The sequence below is a fragment of the Canis lupus genome, chromosome 19 (genome assembly GCF_003254725.2).
Source record: "Canis lupus dingo isolate Sandy chromosome 19, ASM325472v2, whole genome shotgun sequence".
Taxonomy (NCBI): Eukaryota; Metazoa; Chordata; class Mammalia; order Carnivora; family Canidae; genus Canis; species Canis lupus.
Genome location: NC_064261.1, coordinates 50,792,972 through 50,818,185, shown reverse-complemented (window position 1 = coordinate 50,818,185; position 25,214 = coordinate 50,792,972). Strand labels below are relative to the sequence as shown.

General features: G+C 33.9%; 1 protein-coding gene across 20 annotated transcripts in view; it reads right to left on the bottom strand.

Annotated features, from left to right (window-relative positions):
• The window catches only part of MBD5 (methyl-CpG binding domain protein 5), a 435,973-nt gene that overhangs the window by 336,687 nt on the left and 74,072 nt on the right, over nt 1-25,214 (bottom strand). The window lies entirely within an intron of this gene.

The following is a 25,214-nucleotide window of genomic DNA, read 5'->3' as shown; positions in this document are numbered from 1 at the left end:
TTAGGCAAAGCCTTCTTTAAATATGACACCAACAGCACAAGAAAAGAAAAAATAATAAATTGGACTTCACCAAACTCAGGAACATTTGTGCTGTAGAGGATACCATCAAGAAAATGAAAAGATAATGTACAGGATGGGAGAAAATTTCTGTAAATCATGTAATTGATAAGGGACAACCCAAATGTCCATCAATTTGGTGAATGGATAAACAAAATGTGGTGTATCTATATATTGGGGTATTGTTTATCAATAAAAAGGAATGAAGTTTGGATACATACTATAACATGGATAATCTTCCAAACATCATGCTAAATGAAAAAGCCAATCACAAAAGACTACATATTATATGATTCCATTTGTATGAAATGTTCAGGATAGGCAAATCTATACAAAAAGATAGTAAATCTGTGATTTCTTAAAGTTTAGGAGGTGAGGGAGGCAACAGGGAGTGACCATTAATGGGTATGGATTACTGGGGAGTTAAGACATTTCAGAACTGACTGTTTTGTTACACATTTCTATGAATATATTTAAAGTCATTGAATTGTACACTTTGTTACTTTTAAAGATTTTATTTACTTATTTGAGAGTGTGTGTGTGAGAATGAGAAAGAGAGCATGAGCAGGCGCGGGAGGAGCAGAGAGAGAGGAGTAGACTTGCTATGGAGCAGAGAGCCGGAGAGGAAGTCAATCCCAGGACCCTGGGATCATGATCCGAGCCAAAGGCAGATGTCCAACCAACTGAGCCACCCAGGGGCCCCTGAATTAGGTGAAATACATGGTATAAATTTTATCTCCATAAAGCTGTTAAAATAACTTAAATGTCATTTTTTATCTTATTTTAACTACTTGTAGATAATATTTACCTAAGATGGTGACCTTGGGAAATGCTCTCTTTGTGAAAGAGAATAAAAAATTTAAATCCTTTTTGTCATGTGCTCAGTAGATTGACCAATACCAAGCAAGAGCAATTCTAGTATTCAACTATTTCAGATAAAATGGTTTAATATTAATCAATGTGAAGCTAAAATTATTAACTTTTAATTGTTTTTCTTGGAAATATAACTGATTTATAGCAATGATTTAATATGGGAAATTAATTCATTTTTGCAACTTGGAGACACATTATAAAACTAACTTATGTGATAGAATGAGACTATGTCACCCATCTTTTTAGTTAGTCCATTATCACAGAGATTCACACATTCTCTGTGGACATTTACTGAGTACTGATTATGAGCTTGGTATTGTGATAAGTGCTGGGTAAATGATGGTGACCTTTTTCGAGGCTATAGTGGAATACTGGTAATGCCTACTCTAATAGTAAGCAAAACAAGATACTTTATGGTGTTTTATGGTGAAATTTTCCCAGGACTGAGTCAACATTCTTTTTCCTGTGTGGTAAAGTAGATCCAAAAATCTTTTCTTAATATTTTTACTTCTTACTAAAGATCCAATATGCTATAGGCATAAATTCTTAATTATGATTTCATGGCTTTATTTTTTCTCTGTATATTAATTTGCACATCCACAAAACGGGGATAATTGAACCTACCTTATTAGGCTCTTATGAGAATTAAATGAGATATACATTTAAAGCACATAGATTATTGCCTATGTGCTCGAATAAAGACTCAGTAAACAATGATGGTAATGATGCTGATGGTAGTGGCAGTAGCAATGGTGATAATTTACATATAGGTATTCCTTTATCCCTATACAGAGGTGAATTCTATCTCCATCCAGGTCTGTGTTCTGGTTCAGATATCTATTTATTTATAAAAGTCCGTATTATTATCCTTTCTTCATCTGGTTTTCAAAAATAAATGGATATATACTGAAGTAGAAACTATGTACAACTGGTTTAAATCCAGCCACTATGCTATGTCTAGCTACAAAAACTGATACATAGGAAATTACTTGAAGGTCATGTAATTTGTCCATTCTTCTATATATTGTAAATTCTATGGTTGCATAAAACACAACTCTCAAAAGGTTACAAACTTGGACTATATATTTCTTAGCCTTTTGGAGAAATCCCATTTTTTTCATTGAAAAAGTAAAGAATAAATTGCCACAAAAATCTATTTATGCACTTGTTATTGCAATTCTGTAGAAGCTATAGCTATATACCTTTTCATCACAATCTATAAAGATGCTTTCACATTCTAGAAATTTTTTAGCTTCTATTTGAGTAATCATTTTATAAAAAAAACACTGAGAAAAATGATATTTATGGAAAATTATTGGTAAGCTATGTCTAAACTCTTTTAGGTACTTTTTAAAGATTTTATTTATTCATGAGAAACACACACACACAGAGAAAGAGAGAGAGAGAGAGAGAGAGAGAGAGAGGCAGAGACACAAACAGAGGGAGAAGCAGGCTCCATGCAGGGAGCCCAACGTGGGACTTGATCCTGGGGACCCCAGGATCACACCCTGGGCTGAAGGCGGTGCTAAACCATTGAGCCACCTGGGCTGCCCTAGGTACTATTTTTAAATAAACTTCCAACACCAGAAAGCTGTAAATTCAAATCTATATTATTGCCCCATGAAGAGAAAATATACAAGAAACAGGAGAAGTCATTGAAATTTTCTAATTTTGTTTTTGGTTATATTTGAAAGGTATTATGTCCATAAAACAAGAATATACTATCATGGAAACAGAGCATTCAACAGTAAAACAGAAAAAAAAAAAAAAGTTATACTAATCTACATATTCCCCTGGCACATGAAAGTTGGAATTTCTCAGATATACTCAACTGTTACTATTTAAACTCAGCTAATCTGATAGGCAATAGATTACATCTATTGTTATTTTTATTTATAATTCTTAGATATTTAGTTTTCAGATGTTTGTTGTTGGCAGAAAGCAATGATAAGATTCAGAGGTCTGGTAGGGCATTTCAAACCCAAATAAGAATTCTTTGGAGTCTGGCGGATATCACTGGCTCCTGATCAGTCACAGTGAAAACCTAAAATATATGGATATAAAAAGGACCCTAACATTTCCAATATGTCCCTTGGGGAAGGAGAGGATGAGTATACATACATTTAAAAATATTTTTTTTCAAATGGAGGTAGTATCTAAGCAGAGAAAATAAAAGTGATAAATATCTCTAAAACATAATATAGGAATTTTATATAATTAATTATATTTATTATAATTTCATAATCTTGCAGCAGTGATTTCCTTTCTTACCATGACATAACCAGAAATCACAAAAGACTGACACACTTGACTAAACAAAAATGTAAAAATTTAATGCAGTAAAATATATAAGATAAAGCCAAAAGACAAGATGAATTGGGAAGAAATATTTATACTTACAAAATAAACTAGCAAATATTCTTAGTATTAAAAAATTCTTCCATTAAATCAATGAAAAAGAAACTATCCAAAAGAAAAATAAAGAAAAGAAATGAATAGGAAATTCACTAAAGAAGGAAATTTAGAACTACAGAGATATTATTAGGTCTTCTTATGTGCCAGTGAACAATCACATAGCAGCTATCTTATATGAAATTCCTCCTTAGAAGAGGGTATAGAATTCTCAACAAAGTAGTTTCTAGATTCACATCAGTTTTATAGTAAGGTCAATTAGCTCACCAATGGTACACAGCACTTTAGTGGGAGAACCTGGGAATCAAAGTCTAATATCAGAGCTCAGAGTCTTACCATTGCTCTCTACCAATAACAAACAATTTCACTGTTGCAGGTGTACTAATTTTATGGAATTAATAATAAAGCACACAGATGCCTGTATGAGAAAGCAAGGGCACTCTCTAGTTGTAAAAGAAGAAAAGGAAATAATCTAAATAATTTTTAATAGGGAATTTGCTTACGAAAATACAGTATATCCATAACATGTAATATCATACAGAAATTAAAGTATATGGGATATAATATATGTAGCAATATAGGAAGATGTTAGAAATATGACATTTTTATAAAGCAACTTATAAAACAGAATTAGAATATGATCTCATTTGTGTAATTTTAAAAATTAAACATATTTGTAGATATATGTGTGTATACATTATATATATAAACTTAGAGATATCTCTAAGGAACACAATTCTAGATAGTAATTCTTATGTTCTGCTGTTTTATGTTTATATTACTGATTTTGTCTAAAATATATTAAGCTATTTCAGTACAGAGTACTTTTAAAAAGTAGTTGAAAAATATGCATCAGAAATTTTTAAATTTCAATCTTCTTGATCTACCTATTATATTTTTTTCAAAAGAAATTATGCTCAAAGATTTATTTCTTCAAAGACATCAGTGCACTAGTAAAATAAAAAATTTAAACTAACAATGGGAAGCTGTTTAAATAAGTCATGGCAAAACAGCACAATATTATACAGACATATGAAATAATAGTACAGAAAAAACTATAGAACATGGATAGATGTTTGTTAATGAAAATGACAAGTAACAAAATGGCTTATACAATATGAATTCATTTAAAAAAGAAAAATCTCTGAAGAGAAATATATGGGAGGCTAAGCACCAAAATGATTATCTCTGGATAGTGTAAATACATGCGATTTTTATTTTCCTCTTCTATATTTTCTAAAAGAAATAAATATTACTTTGTAATAACAAAATTAGCTTAAAAGTAGAAAAAATAAAAATTGTGTGTTGTGATATGTTTATCATATGGTATATAGTCATCGTCAGATTATTCATAGAAGAAAAATGAGATAAAAAGCAAAATAATGGGCAATCATTTATTAATCCAGTTTCACTACTCCATCCCACTTTTCCTAGCACCCCTTTCCATGATGAAAATTGGCTGTTTACAACAGAATAAGGTGTATTTAGGCTACTCAAATCCTTTGCAAGAGGGGATGGTAGTGAAATGGTTCCTCTCTGCGTGCCATTTTAGGATTCTCTAAACCTCTAACAAAACTGGTGATGTCAACATTTTATTAGAGATTAGAAGCTGTTAACAGTAAATGCCAAAAATATCAACAGTACAAGTTTGAGAGTAGGTACTATAAATAAACAAAATAAAAAAAAAAAAAGGTTTTACTGGATAATATTCCCAGTGGATGAAAACACAACGTACTTGCCATTATCTAAGAGTTAAACTTTATGTACAAAAGGGAAGCACCAATTACCAGATCACTGACTGAATTATCATAAAATATAAGCAGCTGCAAGTCACATCATCTATTTTTCAAGCCCGACCTCACCTCAAACATTAGAGTTGGAAAGGATTTTTGTAATAAAATGAGCAAGCTTTTAAGGTAAGGTTTGAGAGTGAAAAGCTGCAATAATGGGGGCATTATTGATTCACTGCATGATGCAGAAGTGACATTGGCAATTCTTGTCTACATATCTTGTCTAATGAATTTTTCAGATTACCAAACACACCCAGATGTTTAGATGACCAAAGAGATACTTGAGTTTTAAAGAGAGTCGGTGGCAGAACTGGGTCTCCTCAGATTTGAGTTATATTGAAAGATTTTTCTTCAAGTTCAGCACTATAATAATAGACCAAATGAGACTGACAACCCATAAACAGAATATGATGGGAATCGAATTTAAATAAAAATTAATATAGTTGAGTGGAAAAGTAAATAGATGATGACTCAACGATAAGCATTTTAAAAATTGTAAATCTGGTAAATAGCATTTTAGATTCCTTTTTTTTTTAAGATTTTATTTATTTATTTATGAGAGACAGAGAAGCAGAGACATAGGCAGAGGGAGAAGCAGGCTCCCTGCAAGGAGCCCAATGCAGGACTCAAAAACCAGGACCCTGGGACCATTACCTGAGCCAAAGGCAGACACTCAACCACTGAGCCACTCAGGTGCCCCTAGATTCTTTTTAAATTAAGTACTGGAAACCATGAATTGCAAAGAGGCTCATGTGGCAAGTCTTCATGCTTATTTTATTTTGCAACGTGAAAAATTCACAAAGACACATTCATTTTGCACCAAGTAGAAAGTATCTTTTACAAAGGTTTGTTAGGCCATTTTTGAAAGCATTTCAAGAAAAGCTAATAAAAAAGTATAGTTTTTTAAAGAAGGAAAAGAATATTGTAGTTCAGGATATTTATGACAGAACAAAACCTCCAATAAAAAATTTACATGCTGAGGAGATTCCTTGGGGAATAGGGTTTCAGTAGAGACAGCGAAAGTTCTCATAAGTGCATGTGTACACACACATGCACAATTTCTTGTGAAAAAACATGAACTAAAACATACTGTTAGAGAGAAATTATTACTAAGGTGATACAGTTATGGGTATAAGATAGCTAAATTTAAGTTTTTTGACATTATATACAAAAGTTACTGAAAAGTTTCTCACTGCTGCAACTTTTTGAGAAACATCAAACTTAAGGAAAATTCCAAAAACAGTATCCCCATAGAATACTCAATTACCTTTCACCTAGTTTAATGATTTTTTAACCCCTTGCCACATCTGCACTTTCTGTCTTGAGTATCTGCTTGTGTGTGTGCATATCTATATATATACTTGTACCTTTTTTTGCTGAAACATTTGAGAGTTAGTTGTATAAAACGTGGTACCTGACCCATATATGCTTCAGTATGTACCTCCTAAGAACAATGATATTCTCTACACAGTTAAAATAACATAATTATGATATTCAGGACATTAAAATTTTATATTTAATATATAATTTACAATCTGCAATTAGATACGATATAATTTACAATCTGTATTTTGCCATTTGTCCCTAACGTATCCTAACCTTTTATTACTTTTGCCTTTTTTTTTTTCAAATTAAGATTCAATCAATATTCATTCTGCTTTTATCTAAAGCAAATTCTCTAGTCCTGTTTAGTTTTCCACATTACTGACATTTTGGAGGAGTCTAGGTCATTTGTTTTTCAGAGTGTTCTTCAATTAGAATATTCTGGTTAATTCATCATGATTAGATTTAGATTAAACATTATTGGCAGGGCTACAGCAAAAGTGGAGGCTTCTCCTTCTTAAGTGCATATTAGGAGACACCTGATGCCAGACTTTTACTGATGTTCTGAAGTTTAATTTGGTTAAGATGATATCTGCCAAATTTCTCCATTTCAAAGGCACCTCTTCCTTTCTAATTAATAAGTAATTTGTGAGGTGATACTCTGAGACCATGTGAATATCCCACTTGCAAACAGTCTTTTAGTCAATAATTTTAGCATCAATTGGTGACTGTTGCTTGAATCAGTTATTACAACGGTTGTAAATAAAGGTGATTTCCTATTTCTATTATTCTTTCTTTCTACATTTGTTAGCTGGCATTTTGTCTTCAAAGAAGTACTTTACATTCACCCTTCTAATTTCTTTTAGTTGTCAGTGTGGACTCACGGATTGCTATCTTTAATTCACTGTGTTATAATCCATTTCTATCATTATTTATTTTGATAGTCCAATTGTCCCAAATTTTTCCAGAGGGAGACCCTTTAAAGCTGGCTTTTATGCCCTTTGGATAGGTCTCCCCAGTTTTGAGTCTGTTCTAAAAAACACTTTAAAAATAATGAGTTATTTCAAAGCAGAGGTCAGTATTATTTCCACTAATAGAACCCTACTAGAAGTATTCCCTCCAAATTAGAAAATGGGAAAATTCCTCCCAGGAATAAAATAAGGATGTGAATTATTATCAATATTATTTTAAATGGTTTTGATAATTTTTATAAATGAAAAAAGGAAAAATAAACAATGATTTAATATAGCAGGAAAAGGTAAAATATTATTTTGATAAAATGTATGCTATGAAATCTAAAAGAATCAGCACAGAAGTTATAGAACTAATGAGTTTAATACATTTTCCAGATATAAGTTAAATATACTAAAGTAATATTACCAAGTAATAACTAGCCAGAAAATATAAAGAAAAAAAGATTTCATTCCAAATAATAAGGAAAAACTGCATTATTTATAATGTAATTTAATGAGAGGTACATTTAATCTTTATGAGGACAACCATTAAATTTAATTAGCAGATTTAAACTATGACTTAAATAAATGGAGAAAATGTCATATTCTTGAATGGATAGCCATAATATTATAAAATGAGTTTTTTAAACATAGTAGATTACATATGTGTTCATCTCCACTCCTTTCTGAAACACCATTTAAATAATAGTAACTACAGTTTCAGAAAAATTATAATACTATATGAAAGAACAACACAGAAACAGAGAAGATATATCAGTACAATTTTGGAAACTGGAAGATGGATTGATTGAAGATAACCCAAGGGATATAAAAGGTATGGATATGAAGGGAAGGGGCGGGGGGAAGAAAGGAAAAGGAAAGGAGAGAAAGCAGTAACTAGCGCAGAACCTCAGAAAAGCTTAGGAATCGTCCTCTGGATATGTGTAGAATAGAGCAGGCTTTAAGTGGTCACAATTTTTTAAAAAGAGGATGCCACATAAACTAATGTCCTTCTCCAATCTGGAGCCAAGTGACTACTCAAGCAGTGACCAGAGTTTTATTGTCCAGAAGGCTGCCAGAGAGGTCTCATTGTGAGACACTCAGAAGAGCTGAGAGTAGAATAATGTGCCTTGTTTAACAAGTGGGTTTAAATAAAGGTTTATTATTATATCACATCTCCCTTCCGACTGATTGCCTCCCAGAATACCGTCATCCAAGCTTTTACCCCAGAGGCAAGAGATTGGAAAATTCCTCTGAGTATGACCTGAACTACAAGAATACCTTGAGTTACTGATATTTGGTGATCCCCCAACAACATGGTCACTTCATTGTTCATTCAACTCTTAAGGAAGCTCTTCAGTCAAGATCTGCTTATAGGATTCAAACCATAGAAAGAAAAACAGTGAAGTTGGAGAAATTGATACAATTTAGGAAACAGAAGAAACTTCAAAAATATATTTAATAACCTCTCAGAAAAAAGAAACTCTATTGTATCTAAGAAACAAAAGTCAGAGGCTATATATAGGAAAGAAACTTTCAGACAATTAAGAACAGAAGTGAAAAAAAACCCCATAAATGTGTAAAAAGATAAAATCAAAGACTACTTTCACAAAGTAGAATAAGAGAAATGAACAATAGGAAACAAAAGATAAGACACTTAGAATCTAAGAGGTCCAATATCTAAATAAAAGGAGTTCCAGAAAGATGAAAAAACATTACCAATAACAGCAAAATTAAAAAGCAAAATGCTATAAAAAAATAACCTGAGGGCAGCCTGGGTGGCTCAGTGGTTTAAGCGCCTGCCTTCGGCCCAGGGCGTGATCCTGGAGTCCCGGGATGGAGTCCCACATAGGGCTCCCTGCATGGATCCTGCTTCTCCCTCTGCCTGTGTCTCTGCCTCTCTTTCTCTCTATCATGAATAAATAAATAAAATCTTTTTAAAAAAAATAACATGAGAAATTTCAAATGGAATACCCAAGTCAAAAGATGAAAACAGAACAAACAGCAAGGTGAATCATTAAGGAAGTATAAAACACTGAGGAGAGAGAGGGTTTTCCAAAAAAGCGTCCCGAGATTGTGAAGAGGGAGTTACTATGTACAGGATGAGAAATCTGGAAGTTACTGGTCTTTTTAACAACAACACTGGAAACTAAAAGACAATGGCCTTAAAAATTCTAAAATAGACATGATTTTCAGGAATTAATGCAAACTAATTTTCATTCCTGTTAATATTTCCTGTTAACAGTTATAGAGTAGTTTTGGAAATACTACCAGAAAAAGTTCAGAAAAATCAGAAAAACAATCAGACAAACCTGAATTGAATTCTTGTTCAATCTTTCAGTAGCTTTGTAATTAGTGAGTTCCTTAGCTTCCTTAAACCTGTTTCATTCTTAATAGGAAGTAATGTCTACCTCACAGTTTTCTAAGAATTAATTATAACTTTTACAAAACAAAAAGTACTCAACAATTTATAGCTATTATTATCTTCAGAATTATCATTTTTATTATTTAGTTGATGTTCTAGCCATAAGAGATAAATGCTTAACAACTAAATATTTAAACAATTGGAGAAAACATATTAAATTTTAGTAATTAAAGTAATATAATGTGGTCATCAAATTGATAATTGTAAAGCCATGTAGAAACATGAGAAAATTAGAAAATGCCAAAGAAAAAGAGAGATCACAAAATACATGTACAGAATAGTTTTAACTACAGAAAAATGCATGTGCCTAAGCATTATAGAACTGAAAAGTCCATATGCAAAAAAAGTTGTATTAGAGTACTGGCATTATGAATTATTCTTATTTAAGAATTTATTTAATGGCATGTTATCTATTTTTAATAATGTTCAGATCACTGTAGAAAATACATATAAGTAAAAAGAAAATGTGTTAAAAATCATCCAGAACCTCATTCCCAAGAGCTATTACTTTTAAACTTTTGAGATTGATAATGGTTACATATACTCTATTGTTTAACAAAATTAGATTGTTTATTTCAGCTTGCAAACATCTCAGTTTCCTCTCAACCAATTATCACGAACTTCTTTTGATGGCATAGAATATATTTCAAAGACATTTTTTAAAACTGCTAGTTAGTATTTTATTATATGGATAGCTTACACCCAACTCAACCCATTCTCTTGTGAGGTTACCTGTTTCTAATATTTTAATTTTCTATAAAGTGATGTAATGACCACCCTCATAGCTAAATCTCTGCACATGACTTAATTTTTTTATAAATTCTTAAAAGTGAAATTTATTTAAAAAAAAGTGAAATTTATGCGTTACATATATTAAGTATTTAAAACAACTTGGATATACACTGCCAACCTGCTCTGTAGTTCTGAGTTGTAGCAATTAACTTCTTGCCACTAAGATATGTAGGAATATAGATTCTTGAATGCTTGTTAATTTGGGGTTTCAAATTGTTTCCTCCCTCCCTTTGTTCATTCGTTCCTTTCTTCCTTTTCTTTACTTTTTAACTTGATAAGAAAAATAGCATTATATGGCTATTTCCATCAGTATTTCTTGAATTATTAATGATGAATATGTGAAATATTTGTGTCTGTTTATGGCCTTTTGTTCAGTTGTTTCTTGAAGCACACGTTCAGAGTCAGTTTTGGATTTTACTCTTGGCTTTGCCATTTGCAAGCTGTATAATGGACTTCTATATCATGTAACCTAAGTACTACCTGAAAACACTAAAACAACTTAACTAAAATAAGAAACATAAAAATATTTCTCAAATATTCCCGTGAGTTAACCAAAAAAGTAAGGAATTCTGACAAAATTAAGTGAAGACTGATATGCAGAGTGGTAAGGCAAGCACTTAAATTGTTTTTTTACCTTGAGAATACATATGTGAAGTAGCTGAAACTGAGTATTAATTTTTGTGGCCTCAAAAGGTAGGGCGTTCAACAGCAGACTCCATATAGTGCTGCTACCATAAAGTGAGTATAACAGTAAACTGCAGGTGCCTGGGTGGCTTAGTCAGTTGGACATCAGCCTTTGGCTAAGGTCATGATCCTGGGGCCCTGGGATGGAGCCCCATGTTGGGTTCTCTGCTTGGCGGGGAGCATGCTTCTTCCCCTCTCTCTGCCTGCCACTCTTCCTACTTGTGTGCACTTTCTCTCTCTTTGTCAAATAAATAAATAAAATCTAAAATAAAGAAAGAGTAAACTAGACAAGATAATGATGATCATCATAGTAATAGTAAACACATATAGAACTTACTGTGTTCTAAGTGCTTCAAAGATATTAACTGATTTATTCCTCATAAAAACCATTAGAAAGGCCCCATTATAACCTTTTCTAAAAGGTCAAGACAGTGAAGACCACAAAGCTTAATGATAATTTGTTCATGGTTAGTAGAGCCAAAATGTATCAAACAGTCTTGGTCTCTAGACACTGCTCTTAAGCACTCTGCCATACTAATCCCCTCACTCTTATCTAGAGGAAAGGCAAGGGAAATTCTCTATACAGAACTCTGGCATTGAGGAGATGAGAAATAAAAGTCACCTTTGAAAATTTGCAACCATAAGCTAACCTTCACTGAGGTATGCAGTTTGGGGAAGCACTATTATTTTGCTTCATAAAAACTCCGGCCAAGAATTTAAACTGGGCCTATACTAGGGGTATCATACTAATAGTATTCTCAGGCATCTGATGGAAATAAAGATAAACCTTGAAAAATCCACTTTCATCACAGGTAGTCCAAAATTTCAAAAATAATCACTTAAATACATAAAAACAAAGCACTGTATTGTAAAACATACAAAAATATTTCTCAGAATCATTACTAAAAAATTTCTGGGTGTTAGAATTACTATACACACAATATAAATATGTTTCAAGAAATAAAAATAACATTATAATAACACGAATTCTGAATAAAAGAGAGAAAACAAAATTTTTAAACATGCCAAACAAGAAGCACGCGGTAGGCTCTGTCAGTTAAGCATCCAACTCTTGGTTTTGGCTCAGGTCATAATCTCAGGTACTGGGATTGAGCTTGGTGCTGGCCTCCTCCCTCAATGTGGAGCCTGCTTGAAGATTTTCTCCTTCTGCCCCTCATACCATTCATACACTCTCTCTAGAATAAATCTTTAAAAATAAAAATGCAAAGTATGATAAATCGAAGGAAAAAAAAATCAACCAGTAAGTTAGACAATAATTTTAATATAGCTGAAAAGAGAATTAGAAAATTGGAACAGGAAATGAGTATCATGTCAAATGTAGTCCTGACAGGTAAAGAGACATGGGAAATATCGTGAAAAGATCTAACATGTACCTGAACTGGAGTTCTAACAAAAAGAGAAGGAAGTGGAGGCTATGCTAGAAGAATTAAACTATAAAAAATACAAGAAGAAGAAAATATCCCAAAAGCAAACAAAGAAAAAATAAATTACATTCAAAGGACTGATAGACCAATAATTAAATTTTTGAAAAAAATAGTAGAGGCCAGTAGACAGTGAAATAATACCTTCTATGGGCTAAAGGAAATTCTCCAGTAACCTAGAATTCTACATTCAAAAATATTCCTCTAACGGTGAGAATGAAATAAGGTCATTTAGAGATAAAGACTAAGAAGCTTTAACATTCTTATATCCTCACTGAATATACTTTCAAGCAAAGGAAAATAATCCCCGATGGAAGATCTGAAATGCCAGAGAATTGATGAGGCAAAAATAGCTGTAAATATGAGCAACACTAACATTATAAAACAATGATATTTCTTATAGAAATAAAAATGGCATAATATATAAAATAAAAATATATAAACTGGAAAAAGTAAACAGAGTTAAAATGATCTTTTTAAAAATATTTATTTGAGAGAGAGAGAGAGAGAATGGGCATCCGTGTGGGAGGAGTCAGAGGAAGAGAGAGAGAGAGAATCTCAAGCAGACTCCTCGCTAAGCTTTAGCTTGATGCAGAGCATGATCCCATGATCCTAAGATCATGACCGGAGCTGAAACCAATACTTGGACACTTAACTGACTGAGCCACCCAGGCACCCTAAAATGTTCTCTTTTAAGGTCTTTCTTTTTTGTTTGAGCAGAGATTAAGGGTATGCACGTTATTTGAAATGACATCTGATAACATTTTGGGGGTAACCAAGTAAAAGCAGAGAGTATGACTTCCAAACTAGTAGAACCGTAACAGTAATAACAAAATAATGAGAACAAAAATAATGAAGTATACAAAAAGGCAATAAAGGGTAGAAAAAGAAAGAAATGGTGGGAAAATAAAACTCCAAAATACATGGTAAGAATAAACCCAAATATATTAATAATTACAATAAATGTAAATGGACTGTATCTTCCAATTAAAGATAAAAATTGTCAAGTTGCATTCAAGATTATTTTAAGCTATATTGTTTTCTTTATTTTAAGATACATAACATAAATAAAAGTACAAGTAGAAAAATACAGTAACAGCAAATATTACTAAAAATTAATATCAATCAAAATGTACTCTCAGGCAAAAAACCAAACTAGAAATAAAAGTACCAATTTTAAATGATAAAAGGTTTAATTCTCCAGGATGACATATCAATATCCAATTTACATGCAACTAATAACATAATCTCAAAATAGGTGAAGCAAAACTTGACAAGAGAACTAAATGCTAAAGCTTTTTAATATAGCTTGGTAATTGAAAGGTCAAGAATATAATGTCATAAGAACATAGAATATTTGAATCAGAGAAAGATAATTACCATATATCACTCATATATGTAATTTAAGAAACAAAACAGAGAAACATAGAGAAAGAGAGGGAATAAAGCAAGACAAAATCAGAGAGGTAGACAAACCGAGAGAGACTCTTAACCCCAGGAAACTGACTAAGGGTTGCTGGAGGGGAGGCAGGTAGAGGGATAAGGTAACTGGATGATGTACATTAAGGAGGGAACATGATGTAATGAGCACTGCAAAATATGCAAAATATGCAAAATACCCGTAGATCTATTCATATTCATTTTTTTCTCATTTCATATAACAGTGTTATATGCAACAGATGAATCACTATACTCTACCTCAAACTAATAATACATTATATGTTAATTAACTGAATATAAATTGAATTTAAAAAATAAAACTGAGCAAAAGACAAAAAAACAACACAGAAGACTTGAACAATTACCTTTATCTAATGGACATAAATATAAAATGGCAGCAATAATTGTAGAATGCACATTTTCAAGTACATTTCCAAAACAGAACATTTCAAAAACCTGACCACACACTAGGCCACAAAAGCAAGGTTCAGAAACTTATAAATAATTGACATTATACAAACCACATTCCCTAACTAAATAAGATTAAGATAGAATTTAATAAAAAGCATAGTTCTAAATAACTCAAAATGGAAATTAGCTCTAAATATTCAGAATTAAATAACAAAAAACTAATATGAAAAGTATATATAGCAATAGCAATAATTGTCGAAGATTTTATAACCTTAAATACCTACCATGGAAAAGAAGGATGAAAATTAGTGATATGAGAATCCAATAAAATGATTTTGATAAGAGAAATATAATAAACTTTAAAAAGCAGAAGAGTAAATTATACTCAATAAAAATTTTAAAAATGCAGATGATAAGAAATAATTAAGAGAAACTGATGAAAATAAAAATAAAATAGACTTGATAGCAAAATTAAAGTTGACTGAAAAGCCTGTTCAAACTGCAAACATCTGGAGAGATTTAACAATAATAAAAAAGGAAGGAAAAAAAGAAAGAAAAGGAGGAAGGCACATGTAAAAATAGCTATTAACAGAAACTACATAACCATAGATGCTTATGACATTAAAGTCATAAAAGGATATTATAACAGCTTCATGCCAATGCATCTGAAAACAGATGAAATGAACAAACTTCTGGGAAAATATACCTTACTGTCACTGATTCAAGTTCAAATAGAAAAATCTGAACAATATTACTAAAGAAATTGAATCAACAGTAAAAATCTTCCCACAAATTAAATGCCAGGCCTGGCTGTACAATCTAAGGGTTTTTGTTTTGTTTTTTGTTTTTGTTTTTTTTTAAAGATTTATTTATTTATTTTTATTTATGATAGAGAGACAGAGAGACAGAGAGACAGAAAGAGGCAGAGACACAGGAGGAGGAGAAGCAGGCTCCATGCCCCGGGAGCCCGACGTGGGACTCGATCCCGGGACTCCAGGGTTGCGCCCCAGGTCAAAGGCAGGCACCAAACCGCTGAGCCACCCAGGGATCCCTCTAAGGTTTTCATTTCTATGAATCTTAGTTTATCTAATTATAAAATGTGATATTATAATATACCATTATATTATTTCATAACTACTATACTATCTCACAAACATTTAATTTCAGGATTCTATTAAAAAGTATATGAAGGAAATTTCCAAACACTAAAATGTTATAAAAAACTATATTATTTATCTAATTTTGGATTTAAGTCCGGAAATTTATAACTAAAAATAGATACATTCCAAAGAATCCACCAAAAAGTCAAGTTTCCACCATAAGGCAAATCTTATTTTGCTACTGTATCCACTAAATAACTAAGGGCATATTCTTTGGGAGGAAAACTGGCCACAAAATAATACAACTGCAAATTAAGAATGCTGAAGAAACTTTAAAATCATGTTTTTAAAAAGTCACTATTGTGTCTTAAGAACTAAGTTATAAAATACAAATAAACACTATACATATATATATATATATATTTTTTTTTTTTTACTGCAATAGGCTTAAGAGCTAAAACACAAAAATAATATTGCAGGATGGGAAGAAACGCATAACACTAGTTCAATGTTTCATGTGTAACGAGTTAACGTTTTTTTTTCCTCCGAAACACAGTCTTCTATGAATGTGTGCTTCATAAAATACCCGTAGATCTATTCATATTCATTTTTTTCTCGTATGCATTCATTTAACAAAGCTGTTAGTGCTTACCAAGTTACAGGCACAGGATTAGTTGCTGAGGATAAAAAGACGAAAAACAGTGAGGGTTACACAATTTTACAGTCTAGTGAGAGGAAGAGAGAAAGTACCTAGAGTCTTATAGATGTTCACAGAGGAGGTACACTTAATGCAAAATGAAGAGATCAGAAAATATTTCCTAAAGGGATGACTAGAAGTCATATATTATAACCATATATTATAGACAAAATTAGAGTTAGCCACGGGAAAGAGAGGAGTTGCATGGCTATTCCAGAAGAAAGGATCTCAGGCCACTGCTGTCACTACTCCTATTTCTTCCTACAACCTCATCACACATATATGTTATAGTACATTGGTCAAGCATGGTGCCTGCAATAAAAATTATTTCATAAAGAATAGGGTTTTAAATTTACTGCCGAATAATGTTAACAATGGGTTTTAATGATATAAGCTATATAATGTATTAAAATTATTTTAACTCTTGACAAGACACCTTAAACTTATTTTGAAATCAAACTTAAGAGATCTAAGTTTGACCAAAATATGATGAAATTTTAAAAATACTGCTCATCTTCTTTCATTTTTCCATGTACTGTCATAGCTAGACATTATAAGAAAGAAGTCAAGAAATCTATGATGGGATAGGAAAATGGGTCATATTTCTTTCTGGTCCAGAAACAAAGAAAGGGCACTTCACTGAATTGGGCTGACTTTCCCAACTAATTCATCCACTAACTTGCCACTTAGCATGTAGCATGTATCACAACATCAATAGGTTATACAGCTTCCTAAAAAGATTCTCCTAAGGCCACTGTCCTGGTTCTTCCTCCAGCAGTGACTGGCTTTGGGGAATGTTTTTTATACCACTATTTCTATCTTAACTTTTCTATGATTCCAGTAATATTTATCCATGAGCCACTATATTAAATACTAAAATATTTCCAAGGCTGCAATGTTTTCAATTACATTAATTTTGATCTCTGTAAGAAATACAACCCCACTGTTAGGGATATATGTTACTCCAAAGAGGAGAAAAAGTCACTGATGGAAAGCAAAATAATGGAAAGAAAGCAGTAAGTAACAGCACAGCTGGGGTTGTGTTTGGCTTTGGTACAATAAAGAAAAACATAATACAAGTGGATAATGTACTTTTTATTTTCTTCATGCTGCCTACATGGATATGTGAGGAATTTATTCTAAGGCAACAGTTTGATTTCTCACAGAATGTTATATTTTCTTACAGGCAACTTTTTATGTTCTGATTAAATTTTTCCATCTATCTTTTCTTGGTGAGCTGGAATGTTGTGGTCTTATTCAACATAATAAATTAAGTTCTTTACAGTTTCTTTTGTATACATTTTTGGTCATAAAAAAGACCTTAAAAATTTGATCTGGCAATGAACAGACTGTGCTCCTAGTAGGGCCAACGTTCTTGCTCTTGTAAGCCTTCCACTGCTCCTGCAAAAGTCCTATTATATAAACAATCCAGATTTATATACATATCTAGCTGAATAAAACAAGCAATGTAATTCTGATCATTCACATAAATATTATACCAAAAATCAAATATTCACCTAAGAAATGTAGAGAAACTAAAGGTAGTGAAAACAACAACAACCCTGAAAGAACACAGCACTTGGATTTAGACCTGGCTTAGAATCTTACTGTCACCACTATGTAACAGCTGTGTAATAGAAAGCTATTTCATTTCTTCTAGCCTTTTTCTTTCTTTACTGTGAAATAGAGAAAATAATACATACTATTTTGAGGATTAAATGAGGTAACAAATGTACAGCACCCAGTGAAAATAGCGGACACCACAATTTTTCAACTCAACTTTTTATCAAAGTAGACTGGTCGGAACGTGTTTTTTATGGCAGAGATTGTCTGAAATTTGGCTAAGGAAGTGAAACCGATACCGTGCTTACTTCACACCTAGCTCAACCTTGTTCATACTATATTTCTGATGCAAAAGAAGGAAGGCATGATGTTTTAAACCTATCCCTTCAATTAAGACCTTCCTGCAGCATTTTATCTAGCTAGCTAGCTAGCTAGCTAGCTAGCTATCTATCTATCTATCTATCATCTATCTATTAAAAGTAGGCTCCATGCTGGGTGTGGAGCCCAATGCAGGGCTTGAACTCACAACCCTGAGATCAAGACATGAGCTGAGATTAAGAATTGCATGTTTAACCGACTGAGCCACTCAGGTGCCCATTCCTGGATCATTTTATTTTAATTTTAAGATTTTACTTATTCATTTATTTAAGAGAGAAGGAGAGCAGAGGCAGGGGGGAGAGAGAGAGAGACACTGTGCTGAGCATGGAGCCCAAGGCAGGGCTCCATCTCATAACCCTGAGATCATGACCTGAGCCAAAATCAAAAGTGACTGAGCCACCCATGCACTCCTCTTGGGTCATTTTAAATTAGAATATGCAGGGCAGCCCGGGTGGCTCAGCGATTTAGTCCTGCCTTCAGCCCAGGGCCTGATCCTGGAGACCTGGGATCGAGTCCCACATTGGGCTCCCTGCATGGAGCCTGCTTCTCCCTTTGCCTGTGTCTCTGCCTCTCCTCTCCCTCTCTGTGAATCTCATGAATAAATAAATAATCTTTTAAAAAAATAAAAAATAAATAAATTAGAAGATGCAGCGGATGGTTAAGACAGGGAAGTGAAATAAGAAAGGGGTTATTTGGACTTATTATATATGTATATAGAGACTGTTCAATCTATTTGCATATATATACATGTATGTGTGCACATGTGTAGGCACACACACACATATTGCACATAAACAATTATGTGCATGAGAAATTCAGGATCAATCAAAGAAAAAAAACCCAGAAATGTAATGAGTTGTAGTTTTAACTTTAATATCTATTTTTAGTGTGAGAACACAATTTTTTTAAGTTTAGTATTCTTTTTTACTGAGTATGCAGTATAGTGCAAGGAAATGAGGTTAAAAAACCAAACTCGAAACTGTCTTACCTAGCTAAAAGACTTACAAAGACAATAAGGTACTACTGAAGTTTCTTTATATCTAAAATTGTTTTAGGTTCTGATAAGATGTTCATTTAATTACATTTATTTATATGTCTATGGTGACAACACACAAGCAGCATAGTTTTATCACTTTTAAGTAAAAATCTTTGTTTTCCAATGGAATCGTATAATTTTCTTAGTACTACTTCTAGCCTTCTTTCTGCCTTTGTAACTAGTGAACAAGAAGGGGCTACTAATATTTATAAAATGCCTCAAAAATAATATCAAAGTTATCATGGATAAATAACCACACGTAAAGTATAAAGGACAATTAGTGACTGTTGGTAGAGCAGTGGAACATAGATTTGTTCTTATTTGTGAACATTATTAAGTGAGGAGAGTATAAGACTATTCTTTCCAAAGATGCTAATCAATCAATCCCTTCCCATATTCTCTTCTTACAACATGACACTCCTCCTCCCAGTGAGAGGTAGGTTCTATCCCCTTCCCTTGAACATGGGTAAAGGCCTAAGACCGACGACTGCAACAGATATACTCTGATCAAGATCATGTTATATAATTTCTGAGGCTAGGTTATAAAAAGGATAAAGCTTCCACCTAGTTTTTATCCTGACATAATTGCTGCTGAATCTTGGTTACCATGCTGTGAGGAAGCTCAAACTAGCCTGTGAGGGAGACCATATAGAGAATCCCTTTTGGAGAAGAATTAAATCCCCCAGGCAATAGCCAGAAACAACCATTAGGTGAAGGAACAATAATGCAAATGATTTTAGCCCTCGTAGACTGTCAGCCCCAAAGTTGAGATTCCAAATATGGAACTGGGACAAAGCATCCCCACTGTGCCCTGTCTGAAATCCTAATCCAGAATCTGTGAGTGTAATAAATGGTTATTCTGTGCCACTGAGTAACTTTATATGCAGCATAACTGGAACAGATGTTTCTATACACACAAGTTTGAGACCCTGACATTTGAGGACTATATGTAGAGGTTTATTTTGTTTATGCTGATGTTAGACTAGGGAAGACAAGGGGGGCTAACATTAGGTCTAATTTTCATAGCCAGCATACGACTGTTTGTTTTCTCTTGTGTTAAGAACGTTCTACTCTAACTCCCCTAAACCTGAACATTTATCCCCCCAGTGACCTGACACTCACTCTGATCTTCACTTGGCAAATTCCTACTCTCCTTAAAGATCTTATGTCTCCTATGAAACGTCACATTCTACCAGAAGATGCATCTAACTGCTAGGGAATGGGTTTGGGTGCCTTCTGTGAGATAATAGTGATTTTATCATATATATATATATATCCCAGTTGTTTAATTATGTGTTTACCCATTAGCCTGTAAGCTCCTTGAGGGCATATATGCTCTTACTACTGCATACCAAGCATGAAATAGTGCAGCGTGATCAATAAATAGCAGTTCACTGGAAGAATTAATGCTCTTTTCTACCTCAACTCTGCTGTCAAAGAAAGTGGACTGAAAGAGAAGACCTTGGAAAATTGGAAGAAGTAGATATTGAGAAATTGCAGTAAGTCAGATAGAAATAAACAAAGATACACTGAAGTTAACAACTTTGCCAATGAGTCTTTCTAATTCAGGGCACTCCAAAAATACCAAAGGCATCATATCTGATGAATATCAGAGGTAAAACAGTCTCCATTCTGATTCCAGAAAATTTTGCCAATCCGACACAGTTCTCCCTCCGTTCCTGTCTCCGCTGACACTCTCTCTCACTTCCTCATGTTACCCTAGTCTATAGACTCTTGATAACCTCCAGAAATCCAAAATCTCCTAATTTATCCAGATTTGTCATTATAAATGCTCTATACTTATGATCACACACCTGGTAGGATTCAAGACAATATGGATTTCATTTTTTTTTCTCTCCATTAAGCTAAACCTCAATCTACATGAAATAATATTATAAAAACTCACATAAACACATTTATAAATCAACAAAATAAGATGGATTCCATTTTTTGGGAAAGAAAATAAGTGTATTTAACTAAAGATTCCAAAATTACTCTTTCCAGTTCTTGGAAGTTTTTACTTCCATTCCTTAATACTGATATAAACTAAGTATTGATTTCATTATAACAATTAACTCTAGAGTGCAAATCACTTTATCCCTCCCTGGGGTTATCAACAGGAGATGAGGGACTTGTTTACCTAAATGAAACACCTACAATAGATGTGAATAATTACTTTTGAGTTAAGAAGTCTGTCAGTATTCTTTTTTTTTATTTTTTTAAAATTTATTTATGATAGGCACAGAGAGAGAGAGAGAGGCAGAGGCACAGGCAGAGGGAGAAGCAGGCTCCATGCACTGGGAGCCCGACATGGGATTCGATCCCGGGTCTCCAGGATCGCGGCCTGGGCCAAAGGAGGGGGTTAACCGCTGCGCCACCCAGGGATCCCGGTCTGTCAGTATTCTTGTCTACTCTTGATATTCTATACAAAAAGTTTCCCAGGAAGTACAAACCCATGCTTTTTTCCATGTTCCTATATTTCCCTCTCTTCCTTATGTATTAAGTAACTTCCTCTTCAAAAACTCCTTTCATAAATTGTTCTCTGGCAATTGGTTCAAAGGTTTTCCTTCCTATCCAAATATTGCAATCAATCAGAAAAGCTTCAGTGTGCTACATGAATGACCCCATACTTATCTTCCATTTCTTGTCTTTTCTTAGTGATTCAATCACTTCCATAGACATGCCTATATGTCATACTGCTATACTCTCAAGATAATACATTCAGACATTTTACTCTGACCATGACCTCCCTATCCAGCATTCTCTTCTAATTACAATCCAATATATAGATTCTCAAGGCAAGTAATCTCCAAAGTGGGATGTGCAGTATGAAATAAGCTTATATGAAGTATATTAGCATAGAGATAAATATACATATATACATTGGTGGTATGTGTTTTAAAAAACTGGTTACTTTCAGAGACTTTATCTACTTTTTGTCCTTTCTCTTCATTCCCTTTCCTACTCTTTTATCACACTGTTCATCACTTCAACCACTTGCCTGTCAATATTTTCTATTCTCCTGCCCTCTGTCTTTCCATTGTACCTGGGTTCTGAGTGCTTTGAGAGAATAATGACAAAATATAAAACTCTACAGATAGTGGCCACCATAGATCCTTGGTTAGCATCCTTTGGGCCCCAGTGATGTCAGGTTATCTTATTAGCTTTCCTTTCTTAGCTCTCTATTCCTCCATAGTGATTATCTCAAATATTAATCACTTCTCTAAAAACTCTATCCGTATCATGTCTTCCCTCACTCCTAGCAGATGATATAGAGTGCCGGTTAACAGAAAAAAATAATTGTCTTCAGATGAGATGAGAATTCAACTCCCTCAATTTTCTACCACCAATGCTAAAAACATAGATTTCCAATTCCCCCTTTCTCTTAGAATATAAAGGTATTTCTCTTCCTGTGCTATGCTTTTCTAGTCTCACTCCCCTCCGTTTATCTTTTTTTTAAAAAATTGTTATTTATTCATGATACACACACACACACACACACACACAGAGAGAGAGAGAGAGAGAGAGAGAGAGAGAGGCAGAGACACAGGCAGAGGGAGAAGCAGACTCCATGCAGGGAGCCCGACGTGGGACTCGATCCCAGGTCTCCAGGATCATGCCCTGGGCTGAAGGCAGGCGCTAAACCGCTGAGCCACCCAGCGATCCCTGTTTATCCTCTGATACTAATTTGTTCATCTCTCCACAGCCTTAGCAGTTCAACTTAAGTTTCTCCCATTATAAAGAGTCCTCCAACCTCAAATTCTCTCCAGCTACTATGCTCTTTTTCCTCTTTCGTCCTTTATAATCAAACTCCATGAAAGAGGGGAAACATCAAGTCTCCTTTTCTCTACCACTCACTTTACAAATTATAGCCCCTAGGCTTCCATGACCATTATTTCAAATCATTAATTCATATTCATATTGGCAAATCCAATGACATTTTGATCACTAATTTTCAAAACATTTCAGCAATTCTAACTCAGCTCATTCTTCAAAATTTGTCTTTCTTTGGCTTGAGACAACAGATAGTTTTCATCCTATCTCACTATTAGTCACCTTAGTGTTCTCTTTGTTCTCTGGCTAACCCTACATGTATGATTCTCAACCTTGGCTGTGTATTAAAATCACCAAGGAAGGGATGTCTGGGTGGCTCAGTGGTTGAGCATCTGCCTTTGGTTCAGGGCATGATCCTGGGGTCCTGGGATGAAGTTCCGCATTGGGCTCCCTAAGGAGAGCCTGCTTCTCCCCTCTGCCTGTGTCTCTGCCTCTGTCTCTCATGAATAAATAAAATCTTAAAAAAAAGTCACCAAGGAGGCTTTTGAAATACAGGATATTGTAGGACACACTGAGACAAATGAAATCACAATCCCTGGAGTGTGGAGACCAGGTACCATGTTTTCAGAAAGCTCATCATTTCGGATGTACTGTGCAAATAAGAACCTCTGTCTTAAATCTTGTCTGCAGGGCTCTGCCACAGGCCCTCTTCTCTTCTTACAGTATGCATTTGCTGTACACAAACTTACCTACTCTTGCGGCTTCAGTTATCTATATCCTGATAAATTCCAAATCTGTATTTTCAGCTCAGATCTCTCTTCTGATCACAAGACTGATGTATTCAACCCTTTGTTTGGACATAAAGACTTTTATGTCTTGTATGTCTCAAACTCAACGTGTTCCATACTGAACCAATCACTCTACATCCCACATATAACCTACTCCACATAACTGCCCACCCAACAAACACTAAACTCCAACAATTATACTTCTTAAATATCCCCCCAACTTATTTCTTTCCTCCCTTTTCGTATACAGGTCACCATCATTGCTTAACTGGACTGATTCTAGAGCTTCTCAACTGGCCTTCCACCTGTGATTTTGCTCTCCGCCAATCTACACACTTCACTGCAACCAGAATGATCTTTCTAAAATGCAAAGTTTATTACATTACTCACATTACTTTGTCATGCTCTAAACCTTGCAATGGCTTGTCATTGCCTTCAGAATAAAATACCTTAACACAGCTTATAAAGTCCTTTATGACTGAGCCCCTGCTTGTCCTCTCCCCACATTCAACGTTCAAGCACTAAATTTTTAGTACTTAGAAGAGTCATCCTTCTCTCTCCTCTAGGCAGTGACACAAAATTTTGTCTACGTGAAATAAACCTATCTCTTTCCAGGTCTAGCTAACTACTTATTTTTCAGGTCTCAATTTAGATGCCACAGCTTCTAGGAAAGCCTTTCCTAACTTGCTCAATTAGTGGTAAACACCAATGGTAGAGCTGGTGCTCAACAAATAGTCAAATGTAGCTCTTCTGCATTTTCTACATTTCTAGTTAGGTTGGAGGAATGAATCTGATTTCTGGCCAGTAAGATGTGGAGGACAGAGATAAATCACTTATAGGACTGTTCTTAAAAATGTCGGGGGTGGGAGGGATGGTGCCTGGGTGGCTCAGTCAGTTAAGGGTCTGCCTTTGGCTCAGGTCATGATCCCAGGGTCTTGGGATCAAGCCCTGTCAGGCCCCCCTCCTCAGTCTGCTGGTCTTTCTGTCTGTCCCTCCGCCCTACCTGTGCTCTCTCTCTTTCTTTCTCTCTCTCTAGTCTATCAAATAAATAGAATCTTAAAAAAATGTCAAGAGGGAATCTCCAGGTCTCTCTTTCACTGTCATGACAACTGAAAAAGCCATTTTCCACTTATGGAGATTTCTAGTTTAATTTGTGAGCAAGTTTGGCCTAGCATACCCATACTAATAACAATCAGAGCTTCAGTTTCTATCCTTGTTCAACTTATATTTTGAATAACTTCTCCCATATTTTAAAAGTCTCACTTTCTTTTATCCT